Genomic DNA, 15,964 nt, shown 5'->3' with positions numbered 1-15,964 from the left:
TCGCTTGAACCCGGGAGGCAGAGGTTGCAGTGAGCTGAGATCACGCCACTACACTCCAGTCTGGCAATAGAGTGAGACTCTGTCTCAAGAAAAAAAAAGAAAAAGAAAAGGTAAGACAAACAGAAGCCCCCAGAGACAGGCCCGCCCCTCAAAGTTTGCAGAGGCCTGGACTAGTTCCTCTTGAGCCAACTTCCCTTTGCTCCCCTCCCCCAGCTCAGTCTTGCACCTTGAGGAGCCTGGGGGACACGTGAGGACACCTTCAGCATGGTCCACACCCTCCATTCACCCCCAAACCCCTGCTCATGGCTACCGCTTGGGCCTCAGGGTGTGCACACCAGCAGCAGGGTCTGCCACCCAGGGGACGGGCCCAGGGAAGACAGGTATACAGCTGCCTGGGTGGATGATATGGGCTCCCAGGTACCCAGGGAATGGCCTAGAAGGGCAGGCATGGCTTGGGGTGAGCACATCACCTTGGCCCTGGAGATTCCCCATCCCACAGGGAGGGATGGAGTCAGAGGAGGGCCAGTGAGGGCCCTCTAACGTGTGAAGCCCAGGAGGTCTGTAGTCCAAGGATGGTTCCTCTCAGACAGTGCCCCTTTCTCCATTTCTCCCTTTCTCCCTTTCTCCCTTTCTCCCTTTCTCCCTTTCTCCCTTCCTCCCTTCCTCCCTTCCTCCCTTCCTCCCTTCCTCCCTTCCTCCCTTCCTCCCTTCCTCCCTTCCTCCCTTCCTCCCTCCCTTCCTCCCTTTCTCCCTTCCTCTTCCTTTCTCTCCTTTTCTTTTTTTGAGATGGAGTTTTTCTCTTGTTGCCCAGGCTGGAATGCAATGGCATGATCTCGGCTCACTGCAGCCTCCACCTCCTGGGTTCAAGTGATTCTCCTGCCTCAGCCTCCTGAGTAGCTGAGATTACAGGTATGCACCACCATGCCTGGCTAATTTTATATTTTTGGTAGAGACAGGGTTTCTCCATGTTGGTCAGGCTGGTCTCAAACTCCCAACCTCAGGTGATCCACCTGCCTCAGTCTCCCACAGTGCAGGGATTACAGGCGTGAGCCACCGCGCCCGGCCAACAGCGCCTCTTTCTATCTGCAAGGAGGGGTTCTCATGTCTCCCCTGTGCTGTAGCTCCAGGGCTCCTGGTTCTGGTCATTTCTGTGACTCCAGTATGGACTGTGCAGATCCCCCTCTCTGAGGGTTCAGGGCCTGGCCTCTGTGGTCCTCGTCTTCAGGGGAGTTAGGGTCCTCAGTGGCACAGGGACAGGGAGCAGGAAAAACATGGGTTATTTAGGAAAGGAGATCATAATTTAACCTGCTTTCACAGATGAGCATGAGCCTATGAAGGGCCTGGCTGCCCCCAGTTCTCCCTGTGTCCTTATGCCCCTTCCCCCAGCTCTGACCATGGGACCTCACATATCACCATTATCCCCCCAGCTGTGAGGGGCCTGTGTGACTGAGGACTTGTGCTGGTCCCTGAGGTCAAAGGCCTGGCCATCCCCCACCCTGAAATCCTTCCCATCCCGCCCTTTCCTGGTGTCCCCTATGCTCAGCCCTCCTCTCTAGACAGCTCCCTGGACCCTCTCCTCTTCCCATCTCTGTCATGTCCTGGACCCTCCTCATCCTGACACCCCCTCCTCTTGAGGGCCGCCTCCTCCCCAGTCCGTCCTGCAGCATCTCCACTCTGGGCCCTGCCTCCTCCTACTGTCCCTGGACTTCGGCTTCCTACTTCTGTTTGTCATCTGTGTGGTCAGATCCCAAAATGAGGGTCACAGGTGGACAGAGAAGACAGAAATAAGGGGGTGCAGTGGTGTGGTGGTAATGGTGAGGTACAGGTTTAGTAATGGATGGTCAGAGAAAAAGTCTTTTTTTTTTTTGCAAGAAAAAAATCTTGCAAAAGTGTTGGAGCAATGGTGGGGCAGTGATGTTGTTTGAATCTATCCCTGCTCAAACCTCATGTTCAGTTGCAATCCCCAATGCTGGAGGCCTGCTGGGAGGTAACTGGATCATGGGAGCAGTTTCTCATGGTTTAACACCATCCCCCTTGGTACTTCTGTCATGGTAGTGAGTTCACGTGAGATCTAGTTGTCTAAAACTATGTAGCACCTCCCTGCTCTCTTTTCCTCCTGCTTTGGCCATGTAAGATGCCATACTTCCCCTTTACCTTCTGCCGTGATTGTAAGTTTCCTGAGGTCTCTCGAGAAGCCAAGCAGATGCCACCATCCTCACTGTATAGCCCGCAGAACTGTGAACCAATTAAACCTCTTTTCTGTATAAATTACCCAGTCTCAGGTATTTCTTTATAGTAGTGTGAGAACAAACTAATAAAGAAGATTGGTACCAAGACGTGGGGCATTGCCATAAAGATACCTGAAAATGTGGAAGCGACTTTGGAACTTGGTAATGGGCAGAGGTTAGAAAAGTGTGGAGGGCTCAGAAGAAGACAGGAAGATGAGGGGAAGTTTGGAACTTTTTAGAGACTTGTTGAATGGTTGTGACCCAAATGATGGTAGTGATATGGACAGAGATGGCCAGACCGATGAGATCTCAGATGGAGATGAGAAACTTATTGTGAACAGGAGCAAAGGTACTTTTTTTATACCTCGGCAAAAATTTTGGTTGGATTGTGCCCATGCCCTAGGGATCTATGGAACTTCGAACTTGCGAGAGATGATTTAAGGTATCTGGTAGAAGAAATTTCTAGGCAGCAGTGTTGACGATGTGACCTGGGTGCTTCTAACAGCACATATTCATATGCATGAGCAAAGAAATGATCTAAAACTAGCACTTACATTTAAAAGGGAAGCAGAGCATAAAAGTTTGGAAAATTTGCAGCTCTGCCACGTTGTAGAAAAGAAAAGCCCATTTTCAGAGGACGAATTCAAGCAGGTCACAGAAATTTGCATAACTGAAAGGAAGGCAAGTGCTAATAGTGAAGACAATGGGGAAAAACCTCGAAGGCATTTTAGAGACCTTCATGGCAGCCCATCCTATCACACGTCTGGAGGCCTAGGAGGGAAGAATGGTTTCCTGGGCCAGGCCCAGGGCCCTACTGTCTTGCACAGCCTTGAGACAATGGTCTCTGCATCTAGCTTCAGATGTGGGTAAAAGGGGCCCAGGTACAGCTTGGGCTACTGCTTCAGAGGGTGAAAGTCATAAGTCTTGGTGGCTTCCATGTGGTGTTAAGCTTGCAGGTGCACAGAATACAAGAGTTCAGGCTAGGGAGTCTCCACCTAGATTTCAGAGAATATATGGAAAACCTTGGATGTTCAGGTAGAAGCCTGCTGCAGGGGTGGAGCCCTTATAGAGAACTTCTCCTAGAGCAGTGCAGAGGGGAAAAGTGGGGCTGAAACCCCCACACAAAGTCCCCACTGGGCCGCTGCCTAGTAAAGCTGTGAGAAGAGGGCCACCATCCTCCAGACTCCAGAATGGTAGCTCCACTAGCAGCTTGCACCCTGTGCCTGGAAAAGCTACAGGCACTCAACACCAGCCCATGAGAGTGGTTGCAGGGGCTGAACCCTGCAAAGCCACAGGGGTGGAACTGCCCAAGACCTTGGGAGGCCACCCCTCACAGCAGTGTGCCCTGGATGTGAGGCATGGAGTCAAAGGAGATTACTGTGAAGCTTTAAGATTTAATGATTGCCCTGCTGGGTTTCAGACTTGCATGCATCCTATAGCCCCTTTATTTTGGCTGATTTCTCCCTTTTGGAATGGGAATATTTATCCAATGCATATATCCCCATTGTATCTTGGGAATAACTAACTTGTTTTTGATTTTTGCAGGCTCACAGGTGTAAGGTACTAGCCTTGTCTCAGATCTGAGATTTTGGGCTGTGGACTTTTGAGTTAGTATTGGAATGAGTTAAGACTTTGGAGGACTATTGGGAAAGCATGCTTATATTTTGAAATGTGAGAAGGACATGAGATTGGGAGGGGCCAGGGGTGGAATAATATGGTTTGGATTTATGTCCCCACCCAAATCTCATATTCGATTGTAATTCCCAGTGTTGGAGGTGAGGCCTAGTGGGAGGTGATTGGATCATGGAGGCAGTTTCTCATGGTTTAACACCATTCTCCTTGGTGCTGCTGTCATGATAGTGTGTGAACCAATTAAACCTCTTTCCTGTATAAAAGTGCATAGTACCTCCCCCTACTTTTTCTTTTCTTTTCTTTTTTTTTTTTCAAGACGGAGTCTTGTCCTGTTACCCAGGCTGGAGTGCAATGGTGTGATCTTGGCTGACTGTAACCTTTGCCTCCAAGGTTCAAGCGACTCTCCTGCCTCAGCCTCCCAAGTAGCTGGGATTACAGGTGCTTACCACCGTGCCCAGCTAACTTTTTTGTATCTTTAGTAGAGACAAGGTTTCACCATGTTGGCCAGGCTGGTCTGGAACTCCTGACCTCGTGATCCACCTGCCTCGGCCTCCCAAAGTGCTGGGATTACAGGCGTGAGCCATTGCACCTGGCCAGTACCTCCCCCCAGTTTCTTTCTCCTGCTTCAGCCATGTAAGATGCCTTCCTTTCCCTTTGCCTTCTGCCATGATTGTGAGTTTCCTGAGGCCTCCCAGAAGCTAAGCAGGTGCCACCATGCTTCCTGTACAGCCTGCAGAACCATGAGCCAATTAAACCTCTTTTCTTTATAAATTGCCCAGTCTTAGGTATTTCTTTATAGCAGTTCAAGAATGAACTAATACAGGCAATTATGGCAGAGTGTTTGGGGACAGTGACGAGGGCAGCTTTGGGTCAGTTGTGTGGCAACTGTGGGACAGACATGAGGGAAGTGTTGGACTGTGATGATGACGGTGATGGATCCATGAGGAGGCACTAGGTGTTTTGTAGTCAAACACACCAGAGCCTTGAATCCCAGCTCTTTCTTACTAGTTGTACAACATGGACAGATCATGTTACCTCTCTGAGCCTTAGTTTCATCCTCTATAACATCAGGACTATGATAGTGCCTGCCCCACTGGGTGACTGTGAGGACTGAAGGAGACACTGTGTGTGAGTGCCCTGCTCAGTGCTGGCACAGAGGCCACCTGATGAGTCTCAGCTCTGATCACCCCAAACACATTCCCACCTGATCAGGTTCTCCACATAGCTGGACCTGAAGGCCCTGAAAACTTTTCAGCCCTTTCACGTTAAGCAATGTGGGTGAGGTTCTTCCACTGAATTCCCAGGGTGAGCCTGGCTTGGAGTGAGGCTGGTGGGGAGTGGGGGGAACTGACTCTTGGGGACTGAGTTCCCCTATCTTTCAGGTGGAAGCTTGCGAAAAAAGGTTGACTGCTCTGGAAGTCAAGGTACAGAAACATGATCGGGAACAGCAAGCAGGTGAGAGACCCCCAAGGAGTGTGGCTGGAAGTGTCTGTTGGGCTCTCAGGACAAAGGCAGGGGTGGGAGCAACCTTGCCAGTACTGAGCCACCCTTCCCTCCAGCCTGCAATGTGAGTGACACTACATGGTACAGTGTGGAAAACAAGCTGGAGAAGCAGGCACAGGAACTCAGCAGGTTTGAGACCACCCTGTGATGTTGTGTGTGGAGGGTTTGAGAGCTGCTAGGGCCAGGCCAGGGCACTGTTGAAGGGATTAGGGGTGTCTGACCTCCTGGGACTTTTGCTGTCCCTCGCTGCCTACTGTGTATGTCCCCAGGATGGATGACCATGTTCCCCCAAGTCCCGCAGCTGGTGACTGACCTGTAATGTCCTGATCTGTAACATGGCTGCCCTTGAGAGCCCCAGTAAGGAGGGCTCCATGCCCAGCCTTCATCCTGCCATGTTGCCCTCCCCTATGGGATCCTGACCTCTGTCCATCAGGCTCCATGGGAACCTGCTGCCCCAGGAGCTGGTTAGAGCCCAAAGACAGCTGCCACCAGCCATCCCACTTTTAGGCATTTTGGCCCGAGGCTGAGAACACTCCACCAGCTGGAGAACCCCCACCTGATTGCTGTCCACTCCAGGAAGAGCTGATGAGGTTCCCAGCCTAGGAGCACCTACATCTGGGGTGGAGGGAAGTCAACACTGCCCACGTGTGTCTCAGGTATTTGTCCAGACCTTCAAAGGCAGCATATATGTCAGGATGGGCCTCCGTGAACATGTGGGAGCTTGGGAATGAGGGACAGCTCAGATGATGGGACACATTTCGGGTGACTGCATCATCCTCCCGTGGCTGGCACTGTCTGCTCGGCTCTGCCTTCATGGTCCGCGTTCGTCCCCTCTGTCCCTGACCTGTATGCTGCTCCACTGGCCTTCATGATCATCTTGGTAGTCCTCATCTTCCCCCGGTTTAGAATCTACTCATCCTTCAAATGAGCGAGGCACAGAAAGACAAACACCTCATGATCTTACTTATATGTGGAATCTAGAAAAGTCAAATTTGGCCTGTTGTGGTGGCTCAAGCCTGTAATCCCAACACTTTGGGAGGCTGAGGTGGGCGGATCACGAGGTCAGGAGTTCGAGACCAGCCTGTCCAACATGGTGAGACCCTGTCTCTACTAAAAATACGAAAATTAGCCAGGTGTGGTGGCGTGTGCCTGTAGTCCCAGCTACTCAGGAGGCTGAGGCAGAAGAATTGCTTGAATCTGGGAGGCGGAGGTTGTAGTGAGCTGAGATCGTGCCAGTGCATTCCAGCCTCTGGGCAACAGAGCGAGACTCTATCTAAAAAAAAAAAAAAAAAAGTCAAATTCATAGAAATCGAGAGTAGAATGGTGGTTACCAGAGGCTAGGGGCAAGCAGGCAAGCAAGGGAGTGAGAGTGGGAGACACACGTCAAAGGGTACAAGGTTCCAGTTAGACAGGAGGAATAAGCTTTCCAGATTGATTATGTAGCATGGTGACTAAAGTTAGTAACAATGATGTAAATTTCAAAACTGCTAAGAGAATAGATTTTAAATATTTGCACCACCACAAAAAAATGTATCTGAGGTGATGGATATGTTAATTCGCTTTATTTAATCATCCCATAACTACACATATATTAAAACATCACACTGTACCTCACAAATACATAAATAATTATTTGCCAATTTAAAAAATAAAAGGTCTGGGCGTGGTAGCTCACGCCTGTAATCCCAGCACTCTGGGAGGCTGAGGCGGGCGGATCACGAGGTCTGGAGTTTGAGACCAGGCTGACCAACATGGTGAAACCCCGTCTCTACTAAAAATTCAAAAATTAGCTGGGCATGGTGGTGCACGCCTGTAATCTCAAGCTACTCAGGAGGCAGAGGCAGAAGAATCGCTTGAAACCGAGAGGCGGAGGTTGCAGTGAGCAGAGATCGCATCATTGCACTCCAGCCTGGGCGGGCGACAGAGCGAGATTCCGTCTCAAAAAAATAAATAAATAAAATAAAAGAATTAAATGGCCAGGCATGGTGGCTTATGCCTGTAATCCCAGCACTTTGGGGAGCTGAGGTGGAAAGATCAGTTAAGCTCAAGACCAGCCTGGGCAACATAGTGAGACCCCATCTCTATTTCTACTTAAAATAAATAAATAATACAATTAAATGTTTAAAAAGGTAAAAATCTCTTCATCCTTCAGATCTCAGTTTAAACATTACTTCTTTCATGGCCAGGCACAGTGGCTCATGTCTGTACTTCCAGCACCTTGGGAGGTCGAGGTGGGCAAATTGCTTGGGCCCAAGAGTTCGAGACCAGCCTTGGGCAATATGGCGAAACTCCATCTGTACAAAAAATACAAAAACTAGCCAGGTGTGGTGGCTCATGACTGTAGTCCCAGCTACTTGGGAGGCTGAGGTGGGAGGATCGCTTGAGCTCTGGAGGTGGAGGTTGCAGTGAGCCAAGACTGGGCCATTGCACTCCAGCCTGGATGACATAGCAAGACGCTGTTCCAAACAAAACAGAACAGAATGACATCTTTCAGGGTGGGCTGCTCCATTCCCTGTAGAAAAAGGAACTTCCTGCAGTTCTAAGTCCCTCTGTAACTCTGGACTCCTTCCTCTGTGCTCCCATCCCCTGGCCATCACTAGTCCAGATGTCTGTCCTACCTTATGGACAGAGCCCAGGATGGGGAACCATAGCTGCCCCTCCACTGATGCAATCTCAGCTCCTGGTGCTGGGAGGTGGGTGGAGGGAAGGAGGTTCCCAAGGAGCAGACAAGGTGTTCCACAGCCCCAGGGCTCACACGGGAATTTTGCTTAGTTCTCTCTACCAGACCCTGGCAATGCTGTGGTGCACACGTTATCACCAACAGCAGAAAACCACGTGGCCGACTCTGAATCACCAGTCACTGCTAGATTTCCTGTCCTTTTTGGCCTCCATCGATTCTGGATTCTTTCCCTTCCCTTTTCTCCCTGCTTTTCTTGGGGATGGTGTATCTCTTTGGAGTGGGGCCTTCTCCTCACAGGGTCTGCTTCTCCTTCTCTCTCTTCCTCCCCTGAGCTGTCCACACTTCTTTCTGTTCTGCAGGCTCCTGGTAGCACAGGTCACCCTGCATGCCCCCTGCCCCATGGACCATGCCTCTGTGTCTGCTGGCTCAACCTTACCTCTTCCACAAACCTCTGAGGATGCAGGAATCTTTAGATAACTCTCTTGCTGCTCTTTGGGGTGATGGGAGATGCAGAGTTTTTCTTCGGCTCCCTTTGCCCACACACCAGCTGTCATCCCTGCCTTCTGTCACCGGTGCCTGCTGCTGCAAGGGCGTCTCCCTGATGTCTTTTGCCTGCCCTTCACCTGAGAAGCAAAGCACAACCCTTTCTGCTCTGTTCAACCCCAACCCCATGCACATTCAATCATCCTTGTTCCCAGAAGTTCGACCCTATCAGTGGGCAGAGCTCTGATCCCTTTTACAATGAACCACGCCAATGACTCACTTTCTGGTCCTCCTGTCTCTTTCCCCCGTGGAACTGTATCTCATTCTGCAATGCAGTGAGGCTAGCCCTGGATTATTGTCTCGTCTCTGGACTCAGCCTTAGGCAGTCACCTCTATGATCTGCATCCTGGAAACGTTGGCTGTTGGTGTTGAAAGTCAAACCTTCGAAATTCAAAAAATCTTTTCTCTCCTCTATGGCCTGACTCTTGCCATCTAGAATCACATTTTGGCTTTCAGAAGTTCGCTTTTGTTAGAGGTTTGAAAATCCATTCAGAAATGCAGCTGACTTATATTGTCTATTGTTCATACCCACCCCCAGTTTAGGGCTATGACTAAGGAGAGCTGTCACTGAGGCCCGAGTGGTGGGGCAGGATAATGGTTACACAGGGGTTTGATGCTGGTGACAAGGAGGCCTCATTGGCTGCTCCAAATATTATCTACTGCAGGCCTTTCATTTCATGTCTTTCTGCACTGCTTGGATTTTCTACCTGCATAAATTGTATGATTTAAATTAAAAGCCAACAAATGAATGAGTTAAGATCATGCTATAATGGTCACCCCCACAGTGAAAACAGAACCAAACAATTCAGCCTGGTTGGGAGAGGAGGATGTCAGGCGGGTTGCAGGCACCAGGAAGGGGCAGAAAGGGGAGGCTGTCACAGCTCTGAGAAGCTGGAATGCTTGGAGTGGGATTAGGTTAAATTAGGGCATTCAGGTGGTGACAGGCTCCATACATTAAGCATACTCAGAAAGTGGGGCAGGGACCGGGAGGAAGTTCAGCTGATCGGGCACAGCTGATGCAACAAAACAGTATTATTTTATTTTTATTTGTTTTGAGACAGAGTTCTGCTCTTGTTGCCCAGGCTGGAGTGCAATGGCATGATCTTGGCTCACCGCAACCTCTGCCTCCCGGGTTCAATAGGTTCTCCTGCTTTAACCTACCAAGTATATTTTATTTTTTTGAGATGGAGTATGGCTCTGTCACCCAGGCCGGAGTGCAGTGGCACAGTCTTGGTTCACCGCAACCGCTGCCTCCTGGGTTCAAGTGATTCTCCTGCCTCAGCCTCCCGAGTAGCTGAGATTACAGGTGCCCGCCACCATACCCAGCTAATTTTTGTATTTTTAGTAGAGACAGGGTTTCACCATGTTGGCCAGGCTGGTCTCGAACTCCTGACCTCAAGTGATTGGCCCGCCTTGGCCTCCCAAAGTGCTGGGATTATGGGTGTGAACCACCGTGCCTGGCCAAAATAGTGTTGTTTAAAAGCTACATTTTCACATATTAAAACAACTACCACCACCCTGAATGTTCCTCTGTCTGGCAAGAACATGTTTTTTTCCCTTTGAGACAGGCTCTCCTCACTCTGTCACCTAGGCTGGAGTGCAGTGGCACTGTCACAGCTCACTGTGGCCTTGAACTCCTGGGTTCAAGGGATCCTCCTGCCTCAGCCTCCCGAGTAGCGAGGACCACAAGTGTCTACCAGCATGCCCAGATAATTTTAAAAAATTTTTGTAGAGATGGGGTCTTGCTATGTTGTCCAGGCGGATGGCAAGGATGCATTTTGAAAGAAGACTGTTCTTTAATTTTGGGAAACTTCTCATGCTGGCTCTTGGATTATGCAAACACATTTCTGTTATTCAAAGTTATACAAGACCCTCTTCTGAAAAAGGACTTTGGTTAGAAGGAGATAAAACTGCTCTTTGGTGATGATATACATTTTCTAGGTTGCTCCTGGAGACAAGGAGTTTTAGGTAAGGAGGGGATGAGACTGTGGAAGAGATGTGTGATGCTTGTTTGTTTGGACTGGTTTGAACTCCTATAATAGCAGAGTCCTATATCAGAAGGACTTTTGGGACCGGGTGCATGGCTCACGCCTGTAATCCCAGCATTTTGGGAGGCCGAGACGGGAGGATCACTTGAGGTCAGGAGTTGAAGACTAGCCTGGCCAACATGGTAAAACCCCGTCTCTACTAAAAATACAAAAATTAGCTGAGTGTGGTGGCGTGCACCTGTAAACCCAGCTACTCAGGAGGCTGAGGCAGGAGAATTGCTTGAACCCGGGAGGCAGAAGTTGCAGTGAGCCGAGATCGCACCATTGTGCTCCAGCCTGGGTGACAGAGCGAGACACTGTCTCAAAAAAAAAAAAAAAAAAAAAGAAAAAAAAAAAAGGACTTTTGGGTCATAAACTACAGAAAATCTTTGGATTTAGGTAATGCAGAGACTATTTATTATACAAGGGCGTCTCACACCACCTGTTATGTGTTGAATTGTGTCCTCCAAAAGAAAGGTTGAAGTTCTAACCCCCGGTATCCCAGAAGGTGGTCTTACTTGGAAATAGGGTTGTTACAGATGTAAGATTAGGTCATGTCAGAGTAGGGCATGTCCTTAATCCAATATGGCTGGTGTCCTTACAAGAAGAGAAAAGACACAGACACACAATGTAAGAAAGCCATGGGCCGGGCATGGTGACTCACACCTGTAATCCCAGCACTTTGGGAGGCCGAGGCAGGTGGATCGCTTGAGGTCAGGAGTTCGAGACCAGCCTGGCCAACATGGTGAAACCCTGCCTCTACTAAAAATAAAAAATTTGCCAGGCATGGGTTAGCGGGCTAACTAACTTTTGTACTAAAAATACAAAAATTAGCGGGTGCCTGTAATCTCGGCTACTCGGGAGGCTGAGGCAGGAGAATCACTTGAACCCAGGAGGCGGAGGTTGCAGTGAGCTGAGTTCACGCCATTGCACTCCAGTCTCTGTGATAGAGTGAGACTCCTTCTCAAAAAAAAAAAAAAAAAAAAAAAGGGCTGTAGAAGAGGAGCTGTGCTTGTTACCTTCCTGTCGTGGGTGTTTCCTTGTGAGGGCAGGAGATTTGGAACAGTGGCAGCTGTCTCATGACTCTGAAGGGAAAGCTGAGTCAAGTCTGTTTAGCGGCTGTAGCAAGGTGAACGTGAACATGGTGTGACCCTTGGGGGAAGGCAGAAGGCTGGGAGTTTAACTGTCCACGTAGTGGGTCCACCACAAGCTTAATGCCTGGCACAGAGTAAACTGACCTGCACGTCCTGCCTGTCATTTGGAATGAAAAGATACACTTATCTTACAGTTAACCTACTTCCAGGTTTGGGAAAAAAAGAATGGCAAGGGTTAACAGAATCTGAAGCGAATGCATGAATCATGCTGGAAAGGTAGACAGATGCTTCTAGTAGTGCCCCTGGAATTCTTAGGCTTTGAAATGTCAGAATGAGTCATAACTGGTCATGTTTTATAAGTGGAAAAGCAATCTCATTGTGTATTATTCGTGTGGTACATGATTACTTCATGGGGGTGGACAGAAACAGTCTATTGCCATTTGATAGAATGGTTTCAGAATGAGAAAAGAAAACCGTGAAATAAATCGGAATGAGCAGTGAGCACCGCTCCCGTCAGTTTTCCACAGGCTGATTTGCACCATCTAAGAATGAGAGAGCAAGATAGCTATACCTTCTATACACTCAGGCATAGCTACTACCACCTAAAATCAGCCAATTCAGAAGTTCACACATATGGCCGGGTGCGGTGGCTCACGTCTGTAATCCCAGCACTTTGGGAGGCTGAGGTGGGTGCATCACCTGAGGTCAAGAGTTCGAGACCAGCCTGACCAACATGGTGGAACTCCGTCTCTACTAAAAAGTACACCAAAAAAAAAAAAAAAAAAAAAATTAGCCAGGCGTGGTGGCAGGCACCTGTAATCCCAACTACTCTGGAGGCTAAGGCAGGAGAATCGCCTGAATGCGGGAGGCGGAGGTTGCAGTGAGCCAAGATTGTGCCATTGTACTCCAGCCTGGGTGACAAGAGTGAAACTCCATCTCAAAATAAATAAATAAATAAAGTAAAATAAAGAAGTTAACACATAAAACTCTCCACTTTTTTTTTTTTTTGAGATGGAGTCTCGCTGTGTTGCCCAGGCTGTAGTGCAGTGGCGCGATCTCAGCTCACTGCAAGCACCGCCTCCCAGGTTCACGCCATTCTCCTGCCTCAGCCTCCCAAGTAGCTGGGACTACAGGCACCCGCCACCACGCCCGGCTAATTTTTTGTATTTTTAATAGAGACGGGGTTTCACTGTATTAGTCAGAATGGTCTTGATCTCCTGACCTTGTGATCCACCCGCCTCGGCCTCCCAAAGTGCTGGGATTACAGGCGTGAGCCACCGTACCCGACCAGCCCTCTACTTTTATACCTTGACCGTGATGAACTGAGACTAGGAATGGAGTAATTCTGTTCTGAAAGCTCACAAGGAACAGAATGAGGCGAGACTGGCTTGGATGTCTGTAGAAAAACTGTATAGATGGCAGTTGCAAAAACCATAAAGCCATTGTTCCCATACATCAGCAAAACTGTTTGTTGAGCTACCATCCTCAGTGGGTTCTGTTGCTCTATCAGAGGGACGTGAGTGAATAGGAAGTAACTTCATTTGCCATTATACTCTCCTGCCCTCTGACCACTCACATTAACCCAGAGATCTTTACCAGTTCCAAACATCCAATCAGAGCCAATACTGAGGCAGAGGCAGGTCTCTACTTCTCGACGTAAGGAACTGGAATCACCCCTTTCTTGCCTTTGCTGTCCTCTGTGTTCCATGACTGCTCTTCAGGCTTTTATAGATTCTCAGGATATCCCCCTTCTTAAAGGGAAAATCTTCTCCGTCACTCTCGTTAAAGGCAAAGAGGGATTGAGTCATACGTACTCTGCCTCCTCCTGCCTGAGAATCAGCCCCGTTTCCTCCTTGCCGAAACTAGAAGCCGGTTCTGTCAACACTGTGGGATCCACACTGAGCAGGAAGACCAGTTAGAATGGAGCAGTAGTCATCGAGGCTGGTGAAGAGAGACACACGTTCATTCGTTGCTGCTACACCGATGCCCGTGCCAGATATGATAGAATGCCAGGTTCTTCACACACAGTGTAGGTGTTTCTTCTTGCTCCTTGGGCGGTATATGTTTAGTGGGGGAGGGAGGAATTGGTGGTAAAAATCAGAACAAATCATATTACTAGTAATAAACAGAAAAACCTCACCAGATTCCCAAGAAGAGTCCCCTTCAGAGTAATCTTTGGTTTTACAACCTCCCCAAGTCCCTTCAGGCACCAACAGGCAGTTCTAGATGGTTTAGTCAACACTCTTGGGCAGGGCGCGGTGGTTCACGCCTGTAATCCCAGCACTTTGGGAGGTCAAGGAGGGTGGATCACCTGAGGTCAGGAGTTCGAGACTCCTGTGCACTTTTTCATATCCCTAGCATTTCTGTAAGGACGGGGAATGCTTTCAGCCCTGAGCCCTACAACCTGCATACTCAGGGAATAAATATACTCTCCTCAAGGAGAACAGGGAAATAAACCCAGAAACCACACGCCATGCAAGAACAGGGGGGCTTTATGAGTCATGGAGCTCAGGTCTCAGCCCACCCTGCTGCTCACCGTGTTCAGCACTCACTGGCCACTGTCCTGAAACATCAACTACTGGGGCTGTGGCATCAACTTCCTATCTCCCAGATCCCTGGGCCCATGGAAGGGGGGAAGCTGATGACCCATGAATCAGGGTGCTCGTTGGGCGCGGTGGCTCATGCCTGTAATCCCAGCACTTTGGGAGGCTGAGGCAGGTGGATCACCTGAGCTCAGGAGTTCACGACCAGCCTGGGCAACAAGGGGAAACCCCGTCTCTACTAAAATACAAAAAATTAGCCGGGCATGGCGGCATGTGCCTGTAATCCCAGCTACTCGGGAGGCTCAGGCAGGAGAATCGCTTGAACCCGGGAGGCGGAGGTTGCAGTGCATGGAGATTGCGCCACCGCACTCCAGCCTGGGTGACAGAAGGAGACTCCATCTCAAAAAAATAAATAAATAAAAAAATAAGGGTGCTCTTTCTATGCACCCAGTTGATGAGATGCCTGAGGCCCCGTCTCACCTCTCTGTAGGCCTGTGCAGGTATGAATTCCCTCCAGGTGAGACCCTGACACCCTCCCTCACAAATGCATTTTAAACCGGAATCGGTCTCATTGCAAGGGACTCCTGACTATGAACAGAGGAGAGAGAGATAGGATGAAAGCTTGAGATGGAGGTAGACAAAGCTGGGTACAGCTCTTTGAATGGGATAGAGGGAAGGAACCCTAAGGAAGAGAGGCTGCCCAGCACTTAAAATGTTTGGACAGTAGGGGAGAGGCAGGAGAAGGCTCTGCAGAGGAAATGGCATGGAGACGTGGACAGGGGCAAAGGAGATTCATGGCCAACAAGAGGTACAGAAAGGAGCACACTGGGAGGGACAAGATCCACCCTGTGCAAGGACAGGAAGAGGTTTGTGTGGCATCCACTGCAGCCAGTCGCAGCCTCTTCAGTGTCTGGGCCCTCCTATGGCTTTGGGACTTTCTCAGGACTTAGCCCCCGCGCAACTCCTCCCAGTGTTCACAAAGGCATTTCTGCCTTGAGCCAAGAAAACAGGCACCATTTGCTTTCTTGGCCCCCAAAACTCCGCCTTGCAAATGTTAGATTCTCCAAGATGTGTAATTTACATCCCTGCAGAAAACCTGTTATCTGACTTCCTGTCCCCTCCCGCCTTGGCTTCTGGTCCTGGTTGACATTCCCTGGGGAGGTAGCGACTCTGGCCAGGCAGGGCTGCTGCAGCCCTAAGGGCTGATGTGGGCGTTGTTATCATGTCCACTAAGAGCCTGTGTCCTTCAAGTCAGATGCCCAGGTCTCAGGTTGGGGCTGGGAAGGCAGACAAAGGGAGCTACTCAGCTACTCAGGTAGCTGAGAGGTTGGTATAGCAGCAGGGAGATGACAAATATCACCCTGTGGCCCCTTCTGGTCTGACTGCCCCTCACAAATCCAGACAGGAGGGGCACAGTGACTTGGAGTAGAATTGGACTGGCGTAGAGATGAAGGGGTGGCTACCCGTGGCTAGAAGATGTGATGAAATGAAATGGACGGGAACCTACATTTGTAGGATGCCTGCCCTGTGCCTGGAGTGGTGCTGGGTCCTTTCCAAGCTTTAATTCACTGAAATCTCACCAACCATCCTTTGAAGCATTGCCCCCTTTTTATAGATGCCTGGAAATGGTGGGAGTTGGAACTCAGGAACTGTGCTTTTAATAACTCACCAGGTCTAGCCTGGCGCGGTGGCTCATGCCTGTAATCCCAGCACT

This window comes from Macaca fascicularis, chromosome 16, assembly GCF_037993035.2.
Source record: "Macaca fascicularis isolate 582-1 chromosome 16, T2T-MFA8v1.1".
Lineage (NCBI taxonomy): Eukaryota > Metazoa > Chordata > Mammalia > Primates > Cercopithecidae > Macaca > Macaca fascicularis.
This window is presented reverse-complemented; position numbering follows the sequence as displayed.